Here is a 21,283-nt window from a genome sequence, read left to right as displayed (position 1 = left end):
AGGTAGAAAGAAGGACACCAGGAGTGAGTTGGATGTTATCACTCCTTCTACAATGGCGGACTTTTAAAGATATGGAGTCTTGGCTTCCTATCCTTTTAAGATGGGCCAACCACTATTCAGCAAAAAGGTTAGTCATTAAAATTCACCAAAGCAAATGTCAGGCCCACGATGTCCTGATTTCCTATCTGGTCTCTGCTTTCTCACTGTGAAAAATTACTTTCTCTCAATTCCATTGTTTCACCTAACAAAGGGCACATCTAATGATGTCCTCCCACATGCACTTGTATGGAGGCGTTTATTATAGTAATTAATTTTTCAAGATTAAAAAATGGTATGATGTATTATTATGAAATACAAACAGAAATGAAGGGAAGTTTTGGGGTAATTTTGTGAAAGTTATTTTGAGGTAGTGGGAAAAACACTGGATTTTGGTACAGAAGCTCTGGTTCAAGCAAGTCACTTAAAAATCTAAGGAGTCCTGTCTATATGTGTTAAAAGTCACCAATCTGTACTAAATGGGTACATTTTCTTTTGTATAAATGAACCTGTTTAAATATAACTCAAAAATCTGTGGAATAACTGTAGCGAGTAAGTATGAAAGTAAAATAGGCCCATCTGAAAATACAGAAAAGCACAAAAATAAAAAATAAAAACTAACCATCACATCCCAACCATGAGACAATCACATATCTATTTTTGGTTACAGTGAGGTGAATGAATTACAACCTACTATTCAGGGTGCTGCGTATCACTGGTCCATGCGAAGCCCCAGATTTCCCCTTCATCTATTCCCACTTCTATTTCTCTCTTCTCTCTTATGTACCTTTACCAAATATACATGATAGAACTGTGAGTGGCTTTTCTGGTCACGGGATCCAGAATGTATACACCCATCAGTAACTGTAGGAAGCTTTCAATTTTCCATGTCCTCCAACATTTATGTATTTAGTTTTCTGTCTCTATTTTTTAATAGAAATTTTCTTGTTCTATAATTTACTTTTAAAACTGTTTTACCATGCCTTTTTTATGTTCTAAAATAATATTCTAGTGTTATAATCAAAGCCAGACCTTAAATTATTGGACTATCATCCTTTGTTTAGCTGAGAGCCTATTTTGTGATATTCAGGTAAAATATGCTTCTAAGGACACAAACAAGTCAATAGTAAAGGGAACATAATTATCAAATTGTTAAGTTGAATTACTCAGACATGGGTAGGGATCAACTTCTTACCAGTCATGGAGTATTCCTAAGTATAACTCTGTGGTTAGAAGAAACAAATGAAACTTGGCATGTATTAAGAGGAATAATTCAGTAGGTAAAACAATAAACTGAAAAGAAAAGGAGACCTAACTTCTGGAACAATTCTATACATGATATGTCCTGACAATCATGTTGCTGGACATATGCTTAGTCAATGAAGTAAAAAACAACTATCAGGTATATCATGCCTATTACACAGAGGAAGAGTCATTGATCAGAATTACCTTATGATAGAAGGCATTAAAAAAAAATTTCCCCATTTAGCCATATGTTTACTTCCTTATGTGCTAAATTTGTGCTAAACTTCCTGTAAGGTTTTTGTTTTTTTTTTTTAATTGAGTAAAATTAAGCTAACAGTTCTGTTAAATTCTACAGTGATTCAATACTTTTCAGATGTTTGATGTAGATATTGATAATTCCTCCACTACTCACACTATCTCTGATATAAATCCTCAAGTTTATATTGAATGTGAGACTGATACTCTGAGAACATCAATGGTTTGCTATACGCTGGTTTTGGAGAATTCAACGTTGACATGTTGAGCAAGAGAGTTGATATTAAGAAGGATTTATTTCAGCATATGAAAATTAAACGGATCCATAGACTTTGATTAAGAAGTCTTCTTTGAGTCTTCAGCCTTTTATGTTGAAGATTTCTTGTGCATACAGTGTACATCATGATCAACATAAAAGAAATACTAGAAACTCTAGTGTGAGAAAAAGATGAGTGCTGATCATGATTCTCTTTTAAAATGTAACATTCTGCATTTGTCTGAGATTTCATTAGACTTTTATGTAAGGAGTGATGAGAAATACTGGAAAGATGAAATAACCTTCCATGAAAATGTTCTTTTTTGATGATAAGCTGTTATTCACTATACACTGTGCTAATCAGGACAGCATAATTCAAGTCATTTATTTATGAAGGACAAATATATTAATAAGGGAGCTCAAAGCAGACTATATACTAGGACATGTGGACATGCCTCACTTTTTTCTTGTGTATTTACTAGGAACATTATTTTCTGTGAAGAACACTATTTCTTGGGTACTACTTCTTAACCACAAACAATTGTAGATATCTTGGGAACTTTTGGAGGTTAAAATATTTATGTTCAAATTGCTCTGTGTTGGTATTTGAACTGGATATCAACTTAGAAAGGAAGAAGTAGAGCAGGCCACTTTCTGTATTGATGGAGATTAACCTTGTTCATATTTGTACAGACAGGGCCAAGGGCAATGCTGGGTACAAGAAACCTACTCAAAAGTATTTGCCAAGTAAATGAATCGGTTGGGAAATTAAGCAGTTGAGTTTGTGAGGGACAAAGTGAACATATCAAGATGGAGTTTGGTTTTCTGACTTTTGAGAGCTTACTGGCATTCAGCTTCAACTCAGATGTTTCATTATGTAGGACATAGAAAGGTGGGATAAGCAATCAATTAAGAATAATTTTATCTCACATGCCTCATTTCCTTCTGTCTGGAAGTTGGATATATTAATATTTACCTCCTATCTTTATTTTGCCCATGTCTCCTTTTTCTGGATTATTTTAAATTTATTGCATGTTGCTATCTTGCATACATTTCGTAGCCTACTTTTAGTGTCTATAAAAATTGGGTATATATAGGGGCACCTGGGTGGCTCAGTCAGTTAAGAGTCTGCCTTTGGCTCAGGTCATGATCCCAGGGTCATGGGATTGAATCCTGCATGAGGCTGCTTGCTCAGCAGGGAGCCACTTCTCCTTCTGCCTGCCTCTCTCTCTCTCTCTGACAAATAAATAAATAAATAAATAAAATCTTAAAAAAAATAATTGGGTAACTATAAATTGAAATAATAGTTTGGCAGTGGTGGCCGAGGCAGCAGTGGCAGTAATAGCTCTGGGTTTGCTTCTTGTAGCCACGGCTGCTGCTTGGACCTGGTGTTTACAAATGGCCGGCTAGGATTCTCGGCACCATTTTCCGTTTCTGTGACTGGCCTGTGCCCCCTTCCCAGGCCCTCCTAAAGAGGCAGCGCTCGAACAGCACTTTGTTTTCTGCAGTGGACGCTGATGAAATACCAGCCGAAAGACGAAGATTGGATTATTTCATTCACCAAGTCAAAACCAGTGTCTTCAATGGTTTCAGCTTATTTGGATTCCCATTCCAGCTGACCACAAAACCTGTGGTAACTTCCGCTTGTAAGGGAACATGGAATGTGACCCCTTCAGGAGAGGTATTTTCGAACTCTTCATCTTGCGAACTGACAGGTCCTGGAACAACATGCTGAAACTGGGTAATAAATCTCCTAATGGAATAAGTGATGGTAACCTGAGATCAGCCCCGCAGAGTCCTGCCTTCCTTTGGTTTTCCTTTGAACTCAGAGGGATATTAACAGAAAACCAGGTGGCCGTCATCATGGCAAAGGCCCTTCAGAGAGTTCCTTAACCTGGAAGCCTGAAGGACAGGTTGTAACGGAGGTGATTTCTGAAGAGGGTGGCAAGGGTCTGAGGTGTCCCCACTATACCGATGAGGAGGATGTTCAAAAAGAGGAAAGAGAGAAATACCAAAGGTTATTGGAGTGACTTAAAGAGGGTGGTCATGGACACTATGTTCCTCCTGTAATTCTAACTTATCACAGCTCTCAAAGAAGTCAGATGGACACAGTAAAGACCAAAGGCTGGGGGAAGAGCAAAGTCATGGAGTTATAGCAACTCAGTTTGTTCCAAAACAGCAGAGAGTTGTTGAAACAAGGGGACCTCTGTGCTCAGTGAGAAGTGAGAAGGGATGTTGTTCAAGGGGGATAATTTCTGATACAGAGACGACAGTTGGGATCAGACTTGAAAATGAAGGTAGGAGGGGACACCAGCTGGAACGTGACCTATGTGAAGAGGTGTCAGCCCCACCCTGCCTTGGGCAGTTGGAGCAATGGCTTACTCAGGAGGAAAATGTCAATACTTGAGACAAAAGAAAAGCATTGTTCAGGCAAAGAGAGGGATAAAAGGATGGATGATCTTGAACTTAAAGAGGTCATCGAAAGGGAAATCAGTAATGCCCTAGGTCATGACCCACAGGATGAGGTCCTAAGTAGCGGTTTCAAATTCTAAATCACTTGAGGGGATATCCAGACCTTGAAGAACTATCACTGGCTCAATGATGAGCTCATTAATTTTTTCATGAATCTTCTGGTGGAAAGAAACAAAAAACAAGGGTATCCAGCACTTCACACATTCAGTACTTTTTTCTATCCCAAATTAAAATCTGGTGATTACCAAGCATTGACAAGATGGATCAAAGGGGTCAGTCTCCTTGAACAGGAAGGTACATTGGAGCCTGGTGGTGATAGACCTAAAAAAAGGTGTCTTAAGTATCTGGATTCTGTGGGACAAATGGGACACAGGATCTGTGGGATTTGCCTTCAGTATTTAACGGGTTGAAAGTAAGACCAAAAGAAATATTGATTTGAATCTTTTAGAGTGGGCCCACTACAGCATGAAGCCACGTGAGATACCTCAACAGTTGGATGGAAATGATTGTGGGATGTTTACTTGTAAATATGCAGATTATATCTCTAGGGACAAACCTATCACATTTACACATCAGATGTCTCTTCTGGACGAAGACTGTGGGAAATCCTTCCTCAGTAGTTGCTGTGAGAAGGTCCTGCCCAGTCCCTCCAGCTGCTGGTGGTTCTGACAGGGAGGACAGATGTCTCCATGTACCTCATGCCTGAAGTCCCTGCCTCACCTCTGTTGTCTCACAGGCACTGAGCTGTAGGGCGTGTGCGCCGGCCTCTCCTGCACCCTAGTCCTGACCTGGCATGTGGAGGTTCTGCCTGCAACCCACGTGTGTAAGCCTGTGCCTCCTCAGAGCCCAGACGGCTTAACCCACACAAGAACAAACGCAAAAATTAATAACTTTTTTAAAAGACTTTTTTCCCCTATGAATGTGGGAAATGCAGGACTTTATGATTTGTCTTTTGTGTGTTTGTTCATGTGTGTTTGTTCGCTCACTCATTTGCTCACATGATGGGCAGTGGCTGTTTGCTGCTGCTCTGACCTTTACTCTGAATTGCCTGTTTGAGCTCTTTATTTTTGAAAGGAATGTTAATCAAGCTCCACTCCCAGCTGAAGATCTGGAGGGCAGTGGGGGTGGGGGGAAGCAGGGGAGGAAGGAAGTGTTAATGAACTTCTCTAAGGCTGGAGCAGAGACTGCCACCTGGAAGCCGGCCATCTTGTGTTGGAGTCTTGAGGATGCTGGGAGAAGACGTCTGGTCTGACAGGACAACAGTGGCTTGGGGGCCTGGAAGAGTGGAACTGGGGTCCTCCAGGCATCTTCCGAAGAGTGTCACGGTCACCCCAACAGTGGCTTGGGGGCCTGGAAGAGTGGAACTGGGGTTCTCCAAGCATCTTCCGAAGAGTGTTTTCCAAGCATCTTCTGAAGAGTGTCACCACTCTTTCTGGAATGGAGGTGACTTGGCTACTCTTGCAACTGGATTTGAAGTAACTCTAAACCCTAAATCTTCCTTTTCATCACAGATTTGGTTGAGTATAAACCTCAGAATTGTAAGGGCTGGCCTGGGCTGTTGATTTCTTTTCTTTGTTTTTTTTTTCAAAGATTTTATTTATTTATTTGACAGACAGAGATCACAAGTAGGCAGAGAGGCAGGCAGAGAGAGAGGGGAAGCAGGCTCCTCGCTGAGCAGAGAGCCCGATGCGGGGCTCGATCCCAGGACCCTGATATCAGGACTCGAGCAGAAGGCAGAGGCTCAAACCACTGAGCCACCCAGGCGCCCCAGGGCTGTTGATTTCAAAAGATATTATTCAACGTAAAAGCTGTTTTTTTCTCAAAGGTGTTTTTTTTTTTTTAATATATAAACTCGAAATTAAGTTTTGTACTCATTAGGATTTTTGTCCCCCTCCTCCCTTTCCATCCCCACTGAAATTGGGAAGAAAATTTAGTACTTGGCTCAGAGGCTGCCTGTTATATAATAATCTATTTTGCATATGAAAGTTTATGTTTAACTTTTTTGTTCATTAAAAATTTTACAGTGAAAAATGATTAAAAAAATAAATTGAAATAATAATAATAGCTGCTTTGTTTTAAGTCAAATTAGATCTCCTATACATAAGGCCTCATAAATTTGTCATAAACATTTGTAAACATGTGAGAGGTCGTTATTAACACACACTCTGCTTATTACTATTTTAAGTGAAATGAAAGACGGTTCCCCCCAGTGTAAATCCCAGCTAATGCGCTGCCCCAGCTCCTCATTCTACATGTCCCTGTTATAGTTCATGCACGACTCACCATTTAGACCCCATTTTGCCCTCTGTAAAATGAATGTTTCGCAATCCCCTATTGTCAGGCATGTTGTGAGGTTAAAGAAGCTAACAACGGGCAGTGTTCTCTCTTCTACCCAGTTCATTCCTTCTGTCCCCCACTTCCCCCCACCTGCAATGCATATTACATTCATGCTGTGAGATACAATCCATATGGGCAGGAGAACATCTTGGGGCTTTCAGAAAAGCTCTATTCTGAAATGTCTGGAAGACTGGAGCTTGTCTCCATGGAGGGGTGAGAGGAGCCAGATTCAGTGACTTTGACCAACACACAGTGACAACCAAAGGGAGTTAGATCTTGGGAAGAAAGCAGAGAGGCAGAAAAGAAGGGCGGCAGTGGGAAGATGGGAGTGGGGAGGAAGACAGGTTGGATGCCTCTCTGAGGCTGACTTTGTTAGTTAGAAAGGTGACATGCAAATAGCAAACAAATTAATAGCCCATGCTCTGGCTCCCAGTGTGCTCCAGACCCCTGGTAAGAATGCATCGCTTCTGGTAATGGAGTTATTTCTTGCCTGTCCCTCTGGATGTGGCACAGCATTAAATAAAAGTTACATGTATATGAAAATTGTAGCATATGCCCATATTTCATCAAATCTAAGATGCTATCAGCTAGAACATGCATCCTTATTTTATGAACCCCTGAGAAAGAAAAAAAAAAAAGCCTCGCTAATTTAATCATGGCACAGTATATTATTATGGCTTGAAATTTTTAAACATATGGAAAAAGCTCTTCTAGATGTATTTATATAGAGATTGTTCTTGTATATCGCTCTTGAGCATACATATAAAGGCAAAGAAATATAAAATAAATTAATTAGGATAGTCCCAAGCACTCTGAGTTTGAGTCTTATTAATCACTTTTCCTCTCAGAGTCATTGATGTGTGTGATGTTTTGCACAAGGCAGTCAGTCCTTCCTGTGATCAAAAGCACTGGTGATGGAGTATTTGTTAAAATTAAAATGCTTTGCTGTTGTCTTGGATTTTCTCCTGAGTCTGGGAAACCAGTCTTTAAGTTTTAATGTGCAGGCAGTTATGTCATGACCATTGCAGATCTATGTGAGGGTCAGATGCCCACCAATTTCGGAGACGCTAACATGTGAGAAAATACACCTCTTAGAATTGACGTAGCCCTGAGGTAAAGCCTCGGCAATGCGAAGATGCCCATATCTGATCTTGAACTACCCGAATCGCGCTCTGGGTTGAGCCTTTCAGTTATGCACTGCTGACCCTAAGATGCAGGCTTCCACAGCTGGAGAAAATAGATGGTCCCTCAATTACAGAGCCTCCAGCAGATGGATGGCTGGGCCTCAGGGTCCCTTGCTCCAAAAGCCTCCATAATTATTTCAGGAAAGGGGGCTCAGTGAATCTCAGATGGAAAACTGTGGCCGGTGTTTCCCTTTGGCTCATGCTTATCAATGGCCCTGAAGCTGCCTAGCTAAGCCTCCCAGATGTCCCCTGCTGCCCCCCACCCCTTGTGAAGCCCCAGTGTTCATGTGGGGGGGTGATACCTTCTAACGGTCCCAGGGATTGTTAATCTTCAAGCTGTCAGAGATGTAGCAGTTTTCATACAAAAGTGGGGACCATACTTTTCTCAACTCCTCATCCTAGTTTATTTCCCGGGTCTCAAAGCGTCAAGGCTTGTCCCGAGAGTCCATTGACTCTTCCAAGAGACTCCCAGCTTCAGGAGTTAATAATAGGCAGACAATATAAATGATTAATGAATTTTTATTTAGTCTCTAATATGACTTATATATTCATACTTGAAAAAGCTTCTATTTGCAAACAGAGCAGATCAAAGCCAACTCAGTCAGATTATTTTAGGGTTCCAAGTTTACATATGCAAAAGCTTTGGAAATGGCATTAACTCATTTGCAAAAGGCGATGCAAAAAGACATACCAGCAAAAGGTCCCCTTTTCAATGTGTAATTGATACTTTGAAAGATTTGACTGAACTCTCTGCTCTCTGGGGTGTGGTGCCTTCCCAGCCCAGAGTCATCATCAACATCGCATCATGCTTTCTCTTCAGGGAAGTTTTCCTGGTCATTTGGGGACCACTTTCGTGCTCTTAAGAAACTTTCTAGTTTATCTGTGGACTTGAAACTACAATCCCACAAAGAAAACAAAACATCTCTAGATCTCTGAGTGAACCCAGTCTGGTTTTTTTTTTTTTTCTTCTGTCTGGGCTCCCTGTTTTTCTTCTTCTTGCCAGTTTTAACCTTCATCTCAGACAGTAGAAACAACAGTCCCCTGTTACCCTGGGAACGGTGGTAAGATAATAGAATTAGGTTGTCCCAGGGCTCCATTTTGGCCTCATGCTTTTGGAAGAAAAAAGGCAACATGATTATGAAATATAATTTGTGATAAATTTATGGCATTTATTGGTAAAAGATATAACATGTCAAATTTTCAGTGACTTAAAAAAATCAGCGACAAGAGTAAGACAGGAAGTGTGTCTCAGGATAAGGATTTCTTTCACATATATTTTCCTGTCAGCTTTGTAGGTTTCTTTTGACATTTTATCTCTTTCATCAATTTAAAAAATAACAACTGAGAAAAATTTATCAGCAGGGTAGATTCTGGGAACATTGCTATTTTTCCTCAATACACTGGAAAATTTGTAAGAATCTTTTACACATTCTGCAGGCATATTCTCATAGGAAAATAAATTGCCACTCTGGGGATTTACATTCCTATACTACCACATTCAGCACTGACATCCTGTTGAAATCCACTGCTGATTTGGAAAGCCGCTTTTAGTTTTCTAGGTTGATGTTTCTAAGACTGTGACTCAATTTCCCTGTTCTCTTTTTCTATCCTGATTCTGGAAAAATCTCTGGGATGAAATCTGGTCTTAATGATACTTAGTAGAATCCCTCAAGTAACTCTGGATCTGATGTAGTATTTTTAATGCTTTGTTCATTACTCTATATTCTTTTTTTTTTTTTTTAATTGTGTTATGTTAGTCACCATACAGTACATCATTAGGTTTTGGGGCAGTGTTCCAAGATTCATTGTTTACATATAATACCCAGTGCTCCATGCAATACATGCCCTCTTTAATACCCGTTACCAGACTAACCCCCCAATCCCCTCCCCTCTAAAACCCTCAGTTTATTTCTCAGAGTCGGCAGTTTCTCATGGTTCCTCTCCTCTCCCCCTCTGATTCCCCCCCACCCTGCTTACTTTTCCTTTCCTTCTCCTAATGTCCTCCATGTTCTTCCTTGTGTTCCACAAGTAGGTGAAACCATATGACAATTCACTTTCTCTGCTTGACTTATTTCACTCAGCATCCTCTCCTCCTGTCCCATCCATGTTGATGCAAAAGTTGGGTATTCATCCTTTCTGATTACTCTTTATTCTTGAGTGCTGTGTTTATTCATTCTGTCCAAACTTCTCTCCATCCCAAAGTGATTGGATTTCCCTTGGATGGTTCCAAGCAGAAGAGAAGTAAACTTCCTGTGTGTAGGATAAACGTATGCACAATTTAATCCATTGATTATATCTTTATTAGGAATTAAGAATATTGAATCCATACACCAGTATCTTGGAGTAATAATACAATGTAGTTAGTTTAAAAATCTTAATACTGTAAGACATATTTATAGACATTTTCCATAGTGACAGTCTGATTGATGAAGAATGTAAAAGAGATTATTTCCCCTCCATGTTTGAAGAATCTTAGTCACAGAATACACAAGAAACTCCTTATTCAAGAGGAATAAGGAGTTTCATGCTTGAGAATGAAGGTTGACCTTATATAAAGTTCCTTGGTGCTAAGTGGGACTTGGGTTCTATAGGCAGAATACACTATTTACTCTCTAGCGTCCAATAATTTGTAACGTAGTATAGAAGGTGCCTTTAATGACACCAACAGCATTATATGACTCAGATATTTTGCCTGAAAAGTAAATAGCCATTATTTCCCACCTCACATATGAACTGGAAGCAGGACAGAAAGAGACGGAAGTAATCATGTCAGTTGTTATTTACCTCTCTCCTAACATGTGAGGTCACTTTGTTCTGACATTAAAATCTAACTTAGCTCATTTCAATTCAGCAAATATTTCTCTGAGCCCTGTTTATTTGCAAAACACTCTACAAGATATAGAGGTGAATCAAAGATGAAAATTAAACTATGAAAGTGGGAAGTAGTTTCTCTGGGGACTCTTTATTGATCTTTCTTCTGTGGTTATGTTAATTTTAGAGACTTTATATAATTGTCCAATGGAAATCCTGGGGTGCAGAGCTGAGTGGCCCAGGATGCTGAGACAGCTATGCCTACTCAGGGTCCATAGTGACAGGATGTAAGCCAGCACCGAAACCTCCTGCCCCCACTATAGCACTTAACATATGGTAAACTCTCAGTCCAGAGATGTAAAGAGTGAACAAGGCTTTGGTAACCGGAGCCCTTCTCCAGGACCTTGGTGAGGACAGACTGATTGAGCCTTGAAGCTCTAGAATCAGGCCAGAAACAGAATGGAATTGCCTTGACCCCCTGTCAGTTAATTACGCTCTCCTGGCTCCATTCTTCTCACTGTGCTCCAAACAGTATGTACTGGCTATTAGCTTGTTTAAGTAACAGATAAGAATTTATGGTAATCATTTGTTGAGCATTATGCTAAACACTTCATATATATCATTCTACTTAATTTTTCCAAACATTCTATGCAGTAGGAACTATTTGACAGATCAGGAAACTGAGATTCAATGTCATTCAGAGGTTGACTGATCCAAGATTCAAACCCCTATGGGTCCATTTTATGGACCCCTAGCTCCCGTTCATAACTAATATATAAATTCAGAAATCCTCCATCTCTCTTGTTGTATAATAAGAAAATAGTCCTGCTTTTAAAGAATACTGTCTTTAATGCACTTAGTTTCTTTTCTGGCTAGAAGTTCTCTCCACTTCAAATTAATAATTGAACTGTGAATTTTGATTTTTAAAGTCATGTTAAGAAGCGTTAAGAAGGGTTCAGTATTCCATATGCTGAAAAGTTTCAGGGACAGTTTATTTTCCCTATTTCACTCATGGTTAGTGAATCTCTTTTCCCTTCCAGTCAGCAGCATAGTTAGAATATAAAAATTGATAGGTTCTCTCCATCCACACAGGAGTTCTGAGAACAGCACTTGGGGAGTGAGTCATGGTTTATTACTTCTCGGTTGACAAGTGTTGCTGGAGAAAAGACGATTACTTTGTTAATGACAGGCAGAGTTTTGCTTTACTTCAATGACCAAGTTTTACTGTTTTCAATACCAAAAAACAAAATAGGAATGTGATAGTTATAAAATAGCAGCAAATGGAGACACGTTATATATATTTACTATGATTCAAGGGATTTTTAAAAATTATGTTCTGAAAGCCAGGGATATGGTTAAAATTACTTCTCACCATGCAATGCTAATCAGACACAGGATAGTATGTGGGGCAATATTTGGAGATAGGATGAGTAAAATAATAATTAAATTTTGGTGTCCTGTTTTTTCTACAAATAAGGAAATAATTAGATATTCTGATTAAAAAATTGACACCAACAAGAAATAAAAAATTGACACCAACAAGAAATACCCAGGTCTAGGTCTAGCTGCTGGGTTATCATTTCTACTGGGAATTGAGCAAGGAAATTTTTTTTTCTTTGAATTGATCATTAATAATATTTTCCAAAGTAGTTCTCGTTTGGCTCATGCAACATTCTGCCCTCTATTTAGCTTCTAGAGTTTATAATTTACTATTTTAAACAAACAGATGACCATTGGTGTTAAATTTATGAGTGTTTGAAATAATTCTACATTGGTAATATGGTTTACAAGTTTTTGTTTCATGTTCTGAGGGGGCTGCATGAATTAAGGAATTGGGTTAAGAAGGAAAGGTCTTGTTAGTTAGGTTAGTTAGTTAGTTAGTTAGTTGGCCCTCTTCAGAAGGGCTTTGCAGAGTAGGAGTCACAGTTGTCTTCAGCCGCTCTGCCTTTATTTAGTTCTTTGAACAAACCTGCTAATATTCGGCCCCAGGGCCTTATGTTACCACGGCTGAGGAACTGCCTCCAACTGCTCCCGCCCACCTCAAACCTTTACAAGATCGATCTCTTCCAGTTTGGGTAGACCCTCATTTAATGTCTCTTTCTCAGAGAGGCTGGCTGAGACTATTTTGTGTAAAGTAGGCTCCCTTCTTTTATCATTTCTTGTTATAGCCACCTCTTTTTCTCTGTAATGCTTATTATAATGTTATTATACCTTTATTTGTTTATTGTATATTATCTACTTTTTTTTTAAAAGATTTTATTTAGGGACGCCTGGGTGGCTCAGTTGGTTGGGCAGCTGCCTTCGGCTCGGGTCATGATCCCAGCGTCCTGGGATCGAGTCCCACATCGGGCTCCTTGCTCATCTTTCTTTCTTTCTTTCTTTCTTTCTTTCTTTCTTTCTTTCTTTCTTTCTTTTTTTCTTTCTTTCTTTCTTTTAAACATTTATGTACTTGAGAGAAAGAGTGTATGCAGGCAGGGGGAGGGACCGAGGAAGAAGGAGAATCTCAAGCAGACTCCCCACTGAGCATGAGTCCAAGGCCAGAACTTGATCTCATGACCCTGAGATCATGATCTGAGCTGAAATAAAGAGTCAGATGCTTAAGCTACTGAACCACCCAGGCACCCCTCATTTATTTATTTTTACAATTTTATTTATTTATTTAACAGAGAGGAAAATCACAAGTAGGCAGAGAGAGAGAGGGGAAGCAGGCTCCCCGCTGAGCAGAGAGCCCGATGCGGGGCTCGATCCCAGGACCCTGGGATCATGACCTGAGCTGAAGGCAGAGGCTTTAATCCACCCAGCCACCCAGGTGCCCATTTATTTTCTAATGCAGATATTTTGAGTATGCAAAATAACCACTATTTAGTAATTCTGGAATAACAGACATCAACTGGCCCAGTCCCAGGCACCATTGACAGCAATCTGGTCACCCCACTGACAGTGTAACATTAAGTACAGAGATTGGGAGAAACTGGGGAACAAGTGATGTATTTATTTAAGGGTAAGTGGTCCAGGAAGAGGGAATGCTTGAATCATTCAGCACAGACTTTGGCCATTGCAAATTTATAATTTTAGAATTTCTAGAACAAGAAGAGGACTCCACCATGGCATTGCCTCTCTTAGGAATGGCACCTGAGGGCTAGCCATGTGGGGACTGGCTAACCTGCCCTGGCAAAGCCTGACTATATAGCTGATTGTCAGTATAGGGAGGGCATCACCAGCCAAAAGACCTGTTCCACACCGTGGTTGCAGAAAGATGGTATTCATGTGAGGTTGCTTTGTGGGGTGCCAGGGTGGCTCAGTGGGTTAAGCGTCTGCCTCCCACTCAGGTCGTGATCTGATCTCAGGGTCCTGGGAAAGAGCCCAATGTTGGGATTCCTTGCTCAGTGGGGAGGCTGCTTGTCCCTCTCCCTCAGGCCCTCCCCACCACTTGTGCTCTCTCTCTCTGTCTCAAATAAATAAATAAAATATTAATTTTTTTAAAAATGTGTGGTTGTTTGGTAAAAGGCTGAGCTCAATTTGTGGCTCTATTATATCTTAATTCTATTATATATCTTAAAAACACGAGGCATTCAAAACTCAAATTCTCATTCACCTGTGAGACACGTATGATGCTGTTAGATTTATCCCTGTGAAGTTACTTATCCTTTATCATTTTTGACCTGCAGAAATGACATTTTCATGTGGTGAGACCTAATATTTTATAGGCAAAGAGAGGAAAGTTCAGCGATGTTAAGAAAAATGAACTTACCAGTCTCACAACTTGACTCCTAACTAGTATTTTAATGCCAGTCGGTTGGCTTCTGGGTCTGTGGTCCTTGCACTTTGCCTCACTGACAGCTCTATCTTCAATAAAATAGATTAATTGCTTCTTTCTTTGGAGAGCTTCAGGATAGAACACAGTGATCCAGAGCGATCTGTAAAGCCCACGAATTCCCCTAATCCTGCAGAGAGCTGACCCACTGCTGGAACATTTAGAACTGAGGGAAAGACCCTAATACGCAAACTCATGAACACTAAGAGGGCGCTGTGAAGTCAGAAGCAAAGGACTCTTTTTTAAGAGGACAGGCAAGGATATTGCTGTGATCTGAATATGAAACAGGGAGGCTGACAGAACTGGCAACACTGCCCAATGGGGGTTCCTCAAATCCCAAGTTCCTCAGAGGTGTCTGAACCAAATAGGCTAGAAAACTAACTGTATCGTCCTGCAAGCAGACCAGAGCCAGGAATGGGAATGAGACTGGGAGCTAAGGGACATTTCTCTGTTTCTCTGTCCTGCTAGCACTCCCCACTCCAAACTCTGCTTCAGTTTTCCTCCGTTTATCTGCATTTCCTCTTTCCCTCTCTCTACAAATGGCTTTCTTGGCCTCTTCATGCATATGATGAAAAGTTATCCAAGAATGACCCTGCATTTTAATGCCTACAACCATGGATGAGAATCACTGCATAAAGTTAGAAGTTCTCCAGAGACAAAGCCAAACGATTAGTTAGGTCTAAGGTCTCCTGAGGCCAGGGATAGGTTTCGTGCACAGTCTCTAAGAAGGAAACATTGTACAGTAGGCAAATTGACGTGTTTCTTATACTTGGTGTCAAGCCACACTGAAAAGTTAGAGAAGGCTCTCTTCGCGCACTGCCACCACCCCCACCCCCACCGCTGCCCCTTTCTGGTGTGTCTGTGCTCAATCAAGAGCCTTCACAGCCTATCCCAACACTGGGCTCTGTCTTCCCTCTTCCCCGGCTGTCCCAGGCCACAGAAGGCTGTAGTCCTGGCTGTGCTTCAAGTAATATATGTCTGAGTTTGCAAATAATTACATATTTGCTTGCCAACATCATCATCTGATTGAAAATTAAAATTTTCTCTCACTAAGCAGCTATTTGGGTGATTATTTTGCAAAATCAACTTCTTCAGATCCCTTTTCATTGACCTGATGTGTGAGGCATGTGAGAGCCATTGGAAGCTAAATAAAGCACTAAATGAAGGCAGAGTGTTACCATCATCATCAGCAATGCAACTTTACGATGCGTTGAGGGCCATCTGGAAAGTTGGCAGGGAATGCTTCTCAAGATTTTAGTCTCAACTGTCCTTGGTCTTCTTTTAGATTTTAGAAGAGTATTGGCTGATCATTGGATATTCCTAAAAAGAATAAGAAGCCTGACAAAAGAATAAAGTCAAAGAGGCTAGTCCATTTTCTGTCGCCCCCCCTAACTGATGCTTCTTCGGAGTGTGTGTGTCCTGTGCTCACTGAGCCTGGGCAGATGACAATCTTTTGAACAGATTTCCTGTAACAAAAAGTTAGCTGGGCTTTAGGGATGGCTCATGTCTCCCTGGGCTGCAGAATGTTATTAAGGCTTGATGGCAATCTTCTAACATGATAAAAGTGAATTAAAGAACAGGAACGGTCTGCTTGGTAGCGCTGAGGGCAGTTGGAAAGCTCAGTGAAGGAGCAGGCATTAAGGAAGAAAGAACGCTGACAGAAGCTGGGCAGGCGGACAGGGCTATTTAACTCAGAGGGGTGGGTGTTCATTAATTTATTTTGGGTGAGGGAGATCTCATTTCTGAGCTAGACTACAAGCTGTTGCCAGTCTAGCTGGGAACAATGTCCTAACAGCTGTAGGAATATCATCCCATCGTCTGGGTGGCTGACCTCATATCGTATCCATCTCCTTGTGTCCAGACTCACTGTGATGTGTCGATTGGAGCCAGCGGCTCATTTTTCTTCCCCTTCAACATTATTCTTGTCTCTGTTTCTAATATCTCCAAAAACTCCCCTGGATCTCCCAAATGATCCATGGCAGGTAGAAAGAAGGACACCAGGAGTGAGTTGGATGTTATCACTCCTTCTACAATGGCGGACTTTTAAAGATATGGAGTCTTGGCTTCCTATCCTTTTAAGATGGGCCAACCACTATTCAGCAAAAAGGTTAGTCATTAAAATTCACCAAAGCAAATGTCAGGCCCACGATGTCCTGATTTCCTATCTGGTCTCTGCTTTCTCACTGTGAAAAATTACTTTCTCTCAATTCCATTGTTTCACCTAACAAAGGGCACATCTAATGATGTCCTCCCACATGCACTTGTATGGAGGCGTTTATTATAGTAATTAATTTTTCAAGATTAAAAAATGGTATGATGTATTATTATGAAATACAAACAGAAATGAAGGGAAGTTTTGGGGTAATTTTGTGAAAGTTATTTTGAGGTAGTGGGAAAAACACTGGATTTTGGTACAGAAGCTCTGGTTCAAGCAAGTCACTTAAAAATCTAAGGAGTCCTGTCTATATGTGTTAAAAGTCACCAATCTGTACTAAATGGGTACATTTTCTTTTGTATAAATGAACCTGTTTAAATATAACTCAAAAATCTGTGGAATAACTGTAGCGAGTAAGTATGAAAGTAAAATAGGCCCATCTGAAAATACAGAAAAGCACAAAAATAAAAAATAAAAACTAACCATCACATCCCAACCATGAGACAATCACATATCTATTTTTGGTTACAGTGAGGTGAATGAATTACAACCTACTATTCAGGGTGCTGCGTATCACTGGTCCATGCGAAGCCCCAGATTTCCCCTTCATCTATTCCCACTTCTATTTCTCTCTTCTCTCTTATGTACCTTTACCAAATATACATGATAGAACTGTGAGTGGCTTTTCTGGTCACGGGATCCAGAATGTATACACCCATCAGTAACTGTAGGAAGCTTTCAATTTTCCATGTCCTCCAACATTTATGTATTTAGTTTTCTGTCTCTATTTTTTAATAGAAATTTTCTTGTTCTATAATTTACTTTTAAAACTGTTTTACCATGCCTTTTTTATGTTCTAAAATAATATTCTAGTGTTATAATCAAAGCCAGACCTTAAATTATTGGACTATCATCCTTTGTTTAGCTGAGAGCCTATTTTGTGATATTCAGGTAAAATATGCTTCTAAGGACACAAACAAGTCAATAGTAAAGGGAACATAATTATCAAATTGTTAAGTTGAATTACTCAGACATGGGTAGGGATCAACTTCTTACCAGTCATGGAGTATTCCTAAGTATAACTCTGTGGTTAGAAGAAACAAATGAAACTTGGCATGTATTAAGAGGAATAATTCAGTAGGTAAAACAATAAACTGAAAAGAAAAGGAGACCTAACTTCTGGAACAATTCTATACATGATATGTCCTGACAATCATGTTGCTGGACATATGCTTAGTCAATGAAGTAAAAAACAACTATCAGGTATATCATGCCTATTACACAGAGGAAGAGTCATTGATCAGAATTACCTTATGATAGAAGGCATTAAAAAAAAATTTCCCCATTTAGCCATATGTTTACTTCCTTATGTGCTAAATTTGTGCTAAACTTCCTGTAAGGTTTTTGTTTTTTTTTTTTAATTGAGTAAAATTAAGCTAACAGTTCTGTTAAATTCTACAGTGATTCAATACTTTTCAGATGTTTGATGTAGATATTGATAATTCCTCCACTACTCACACTATCTCTGATATAAATCCTCAAGTTTATATTGAATGTGAGACTGATACTCTGAGAACATCAATGGTTTGCTATACGCTGGTTTTGGAGAATTCAACGTTGACATGTTGAGCAAGAGAGTTGATATTAAGAAGGATTTATTTCAGCATATGAAAATTAAACGGATCCATAGACTTTGATTAAGAAGTCTTCTTTGAGTCTTCAGCCTTTTATGTTGAAGATTTCTTGTGCATACAGTGTACATCATGATCAACATAAAAGAAATACTAGAAACTCTAGTGTGAGAAAAAGATGAGTGCTGATCATGATTCTCTTTTAAAATGTAACATTCTGCATTTGTCTGAGATTTCATTAGACTTTTATGTAAGGAGTGATGAGAAATACTGGAAAGATGAAATAACCTTCCATGAAAATGTTCTTTTTTGATGATAAGCTGTTATTCACTATACACTGTGCTAATCAGGACAGCATAATTCAAGTCATTTATTTATGAAGGACAAATATATTAATAAGGGAGCTCAAAGCAGACTATATACTAGGACATGTGGACATGCCTCACTTTTTTCTTGTGTATTTACTAGGAACATTATTTTCTGTGAAGAACACTATTTCTTGGGTACTACTTCTTAACCACAAACAATTGTAGATATCTTGGGAACTTTTGGAGGTTAAAATATTTATGTTCAAATTGCTCTGTGTTGGTATTTGAACTGGATATCAACTTAGAAAGGAAGAAGTAGAGCAGGCCACTTTCTGTATTGATGGAGATTAACCTTGTTCATATTTGTACAGACAGGGCCAAGGGCAATGCTGGGTACAAGAAACCTACTCAAAAGTATTTGCCAAGTAAATGAATCGGTTGGGAAATTAAGCAGTTGAGTTTGTGAGGGACAAAGTGAACATATCAAGATGGAGTTTGGTTTTCTGACTTTTGAGAGCTTACTGGCATTCAGCTTCAACTCAGATGTTTCATTATGTAGGACATAGAAAGGTGGGATAAGCAATCAATTAAGAATAATTTTATCTCACATGCCTCATTTCCTTCTGTCTGGAAGTTGGATATATTAATATTTACCTCCTATCTTTATTTTGCCCATGTCTCCTTTTTCTGGATTATTTTAAATTTATTGCATGTTGCTATCTTGCATACATTTCGTAGCCTACTTTTAGTGTCTATAAAAATTGGGTATATATAGGGGCACCTGGGTGGCTCAGTCAGTTAAGAGTCTGCCTTTGGCTCAGGTCATGATCCCAGGGTCATGGGATTGAATCCTGCATGAGGCTGCTTGCTCAGCAGGGAGCCACTTCTCCTTCTGCCTGCCTCTCTCTCTCTCTCTGACAAATAAATAAATAAATAAATAAAATCTTAAAAAAAATAATTGGGTAACTATAAATTGAAATAATAGTTTGGCAGTGGTGGCCGAGGCAGCAGTGGCAGTAATAGCTCTGGGTTTGCTTCTTGTAGCCACGGCTGCTGCTTGGACCTGGTGTTTACAAATGGCCGGCTAGGATTCTCGGCACCATTTTCCGTTTCTGTGACTGGCCTGTGCCCCCTTCCCAGGCCCTCCTAAAGAGGCAGCGCTCGAACAGCACTTTGTTTTCTGCAGTGGACGCTGATGAAATACCAGCCGAAAGACGAAGATTGGATTATTTCATTCACCAAGTCAAAACCAGTGTCTTCAATGGTTTCAGCTTATTTGGATTCCCATTCCAGCTGACCACAAAACCTGTGGTAACTTCCGCTTGTAAGGGAACATGGAATGTGACCCCTTCAGGAGAGGTATTTTCGAACTCTTCATCTTGCGAACTGACAGGTCCTGGAACAACATGCTGAAACTGGGTAATAAATCTCCTAATGGAATAAGTGATGGTAACCTGAGATCAGCCCCGCAGAGTCCTGCCTTCCTTTGGTTTTCCTTTGAACTCAGAGGGATATTAACAGAAAACCAGGTGGCCGTCATCATGGCAAAGGCCCTTCAGAGAGTTCCTTAACCTGGAAGCCTGAAGGACAGGTTGTAACGGAGGTGATTTCTGAAGAGGGTGGCAAGGGTCTGAGGTGTCCCCACTATACCGATGAGGAGGATGTTCAAAAAGAGGAAAGAGAGAAATACCAAAGGTTATTGGAGTGACTTAAAGAGGGTGGTCATGGACACTATGTTCCTCCTGTAATTCTAACTTATCACAGCTCTCAAAGAAGTCAGATGGACACAGTAAAGACCAAAGGCTGGGGGAAGAGCAAAGTCATGGAGTTATAGCAACTCAGTTTGTTCCAAAACAGCAGAGAGTTGTTGAAACAAGGGGACCTCTGTGCTCAGTGAGAAGTGAGAAGGGATGTTGTTCAAGGGGGATAATTTCTGATACAGAGACGACAGTTGGGATCAGACTTGAAAATGAAGGTAGGAGGGGACACCAGCTGGAACGTGACCTATGTGAAGAGGTGTCAGCCCCACCCTGCCTTGGGCAGTTGGAGCAATGGCTTACTCAGGAGGAAAATGTCAATACTTGAGACAAAAGAAAAGCATTGTTCAGGCAAAGAGAGGGATAAAAGGATGGATGATCTTGAACTTAAAGAGGTCATCGAAAGGGAAATCAGTAATGCCCTAGGTCATGACCCACAGGATGAGGTCCTAAGTAGCGGTTTCAAATTCTAAATCACTTGAGGGGATATCCAGACCTTGAAGAACTATCACTGGCTCAATGATGAGCTCATTAATTTTTTCATGAATCTTCTGGTGGAAAGAAACAAAAAACAAGGGTATCCAGCACTTCACACATTCAGTACTTTTTTCTATCCCAAATTAAAATCTGGTGATTACCAAGCATTGACAAGATGGATCAAAGGGGTCAGTCTCCTTGAACAGGAAGGTACATTGGAGCCTGGTGGTGATAGACCTAAAAAAAGGTGTCTTAAGTATCTGGATTCTGTGGGACAAATGGGACACAGGATCTGTGGGATTTGCCTTCAGTATTTAACGGGTTGAAAGTAAGACCAAAAGAAATATTGATTTGAATCTTTTAGAGTGGGCCCACTACAGCATGAAGCCACGTGAGATACCTCAACAGTTGGATGGAAATGATTGTGGGATGTTTACTTGTAAATATGCAGATTATATCTCTAGGGACAAACCTATCACATTTACACATCAGATGTCTCTTCTGGACGAAGACTGTGGGAAATCCTTCCTCAGTAGTTGCTGTGA

At 40.1% G+C, this 21,283-nt stretch overlaps 2 pseudogenes; both read left to right on the top strand.

Moving 5' to 3' along the window:
• Nucleotides 1-1,390: 1,390 nt before the first annotated feature.
• Nucleotides 1,391-4,893, top strand: LOC111148854 (annotated as a pseudogene).
• Nucleotides 4,894-17,780: 12,887 nt separating this feature from the next.
• On the top strand, nucleotides 17,781-21,283 carry LOC111148853 (annotated as a pseudogene).

This window comes from Enhydra lutris, unplaced genomic scaffold (genome assembly GCF_002288905.1).
Source record: "Enhydra lutris kenyoni isolate GAN:26980312 unplaced genomic scaffold, ASM228890v2 scaffoldscaffold21, whole genome shotgun sequence".
In the NCBI taxonomy this organism is placed as follows: domain Eukaryota; kingdom Metazoa; phylum Chordata; class Mammalia; order Carnivora; family Mustelidae; genus Enhydra; species Enhydra lutris.
This window is presented reverse-complemented; position numbering and strand designations above follow the sequence as displayed.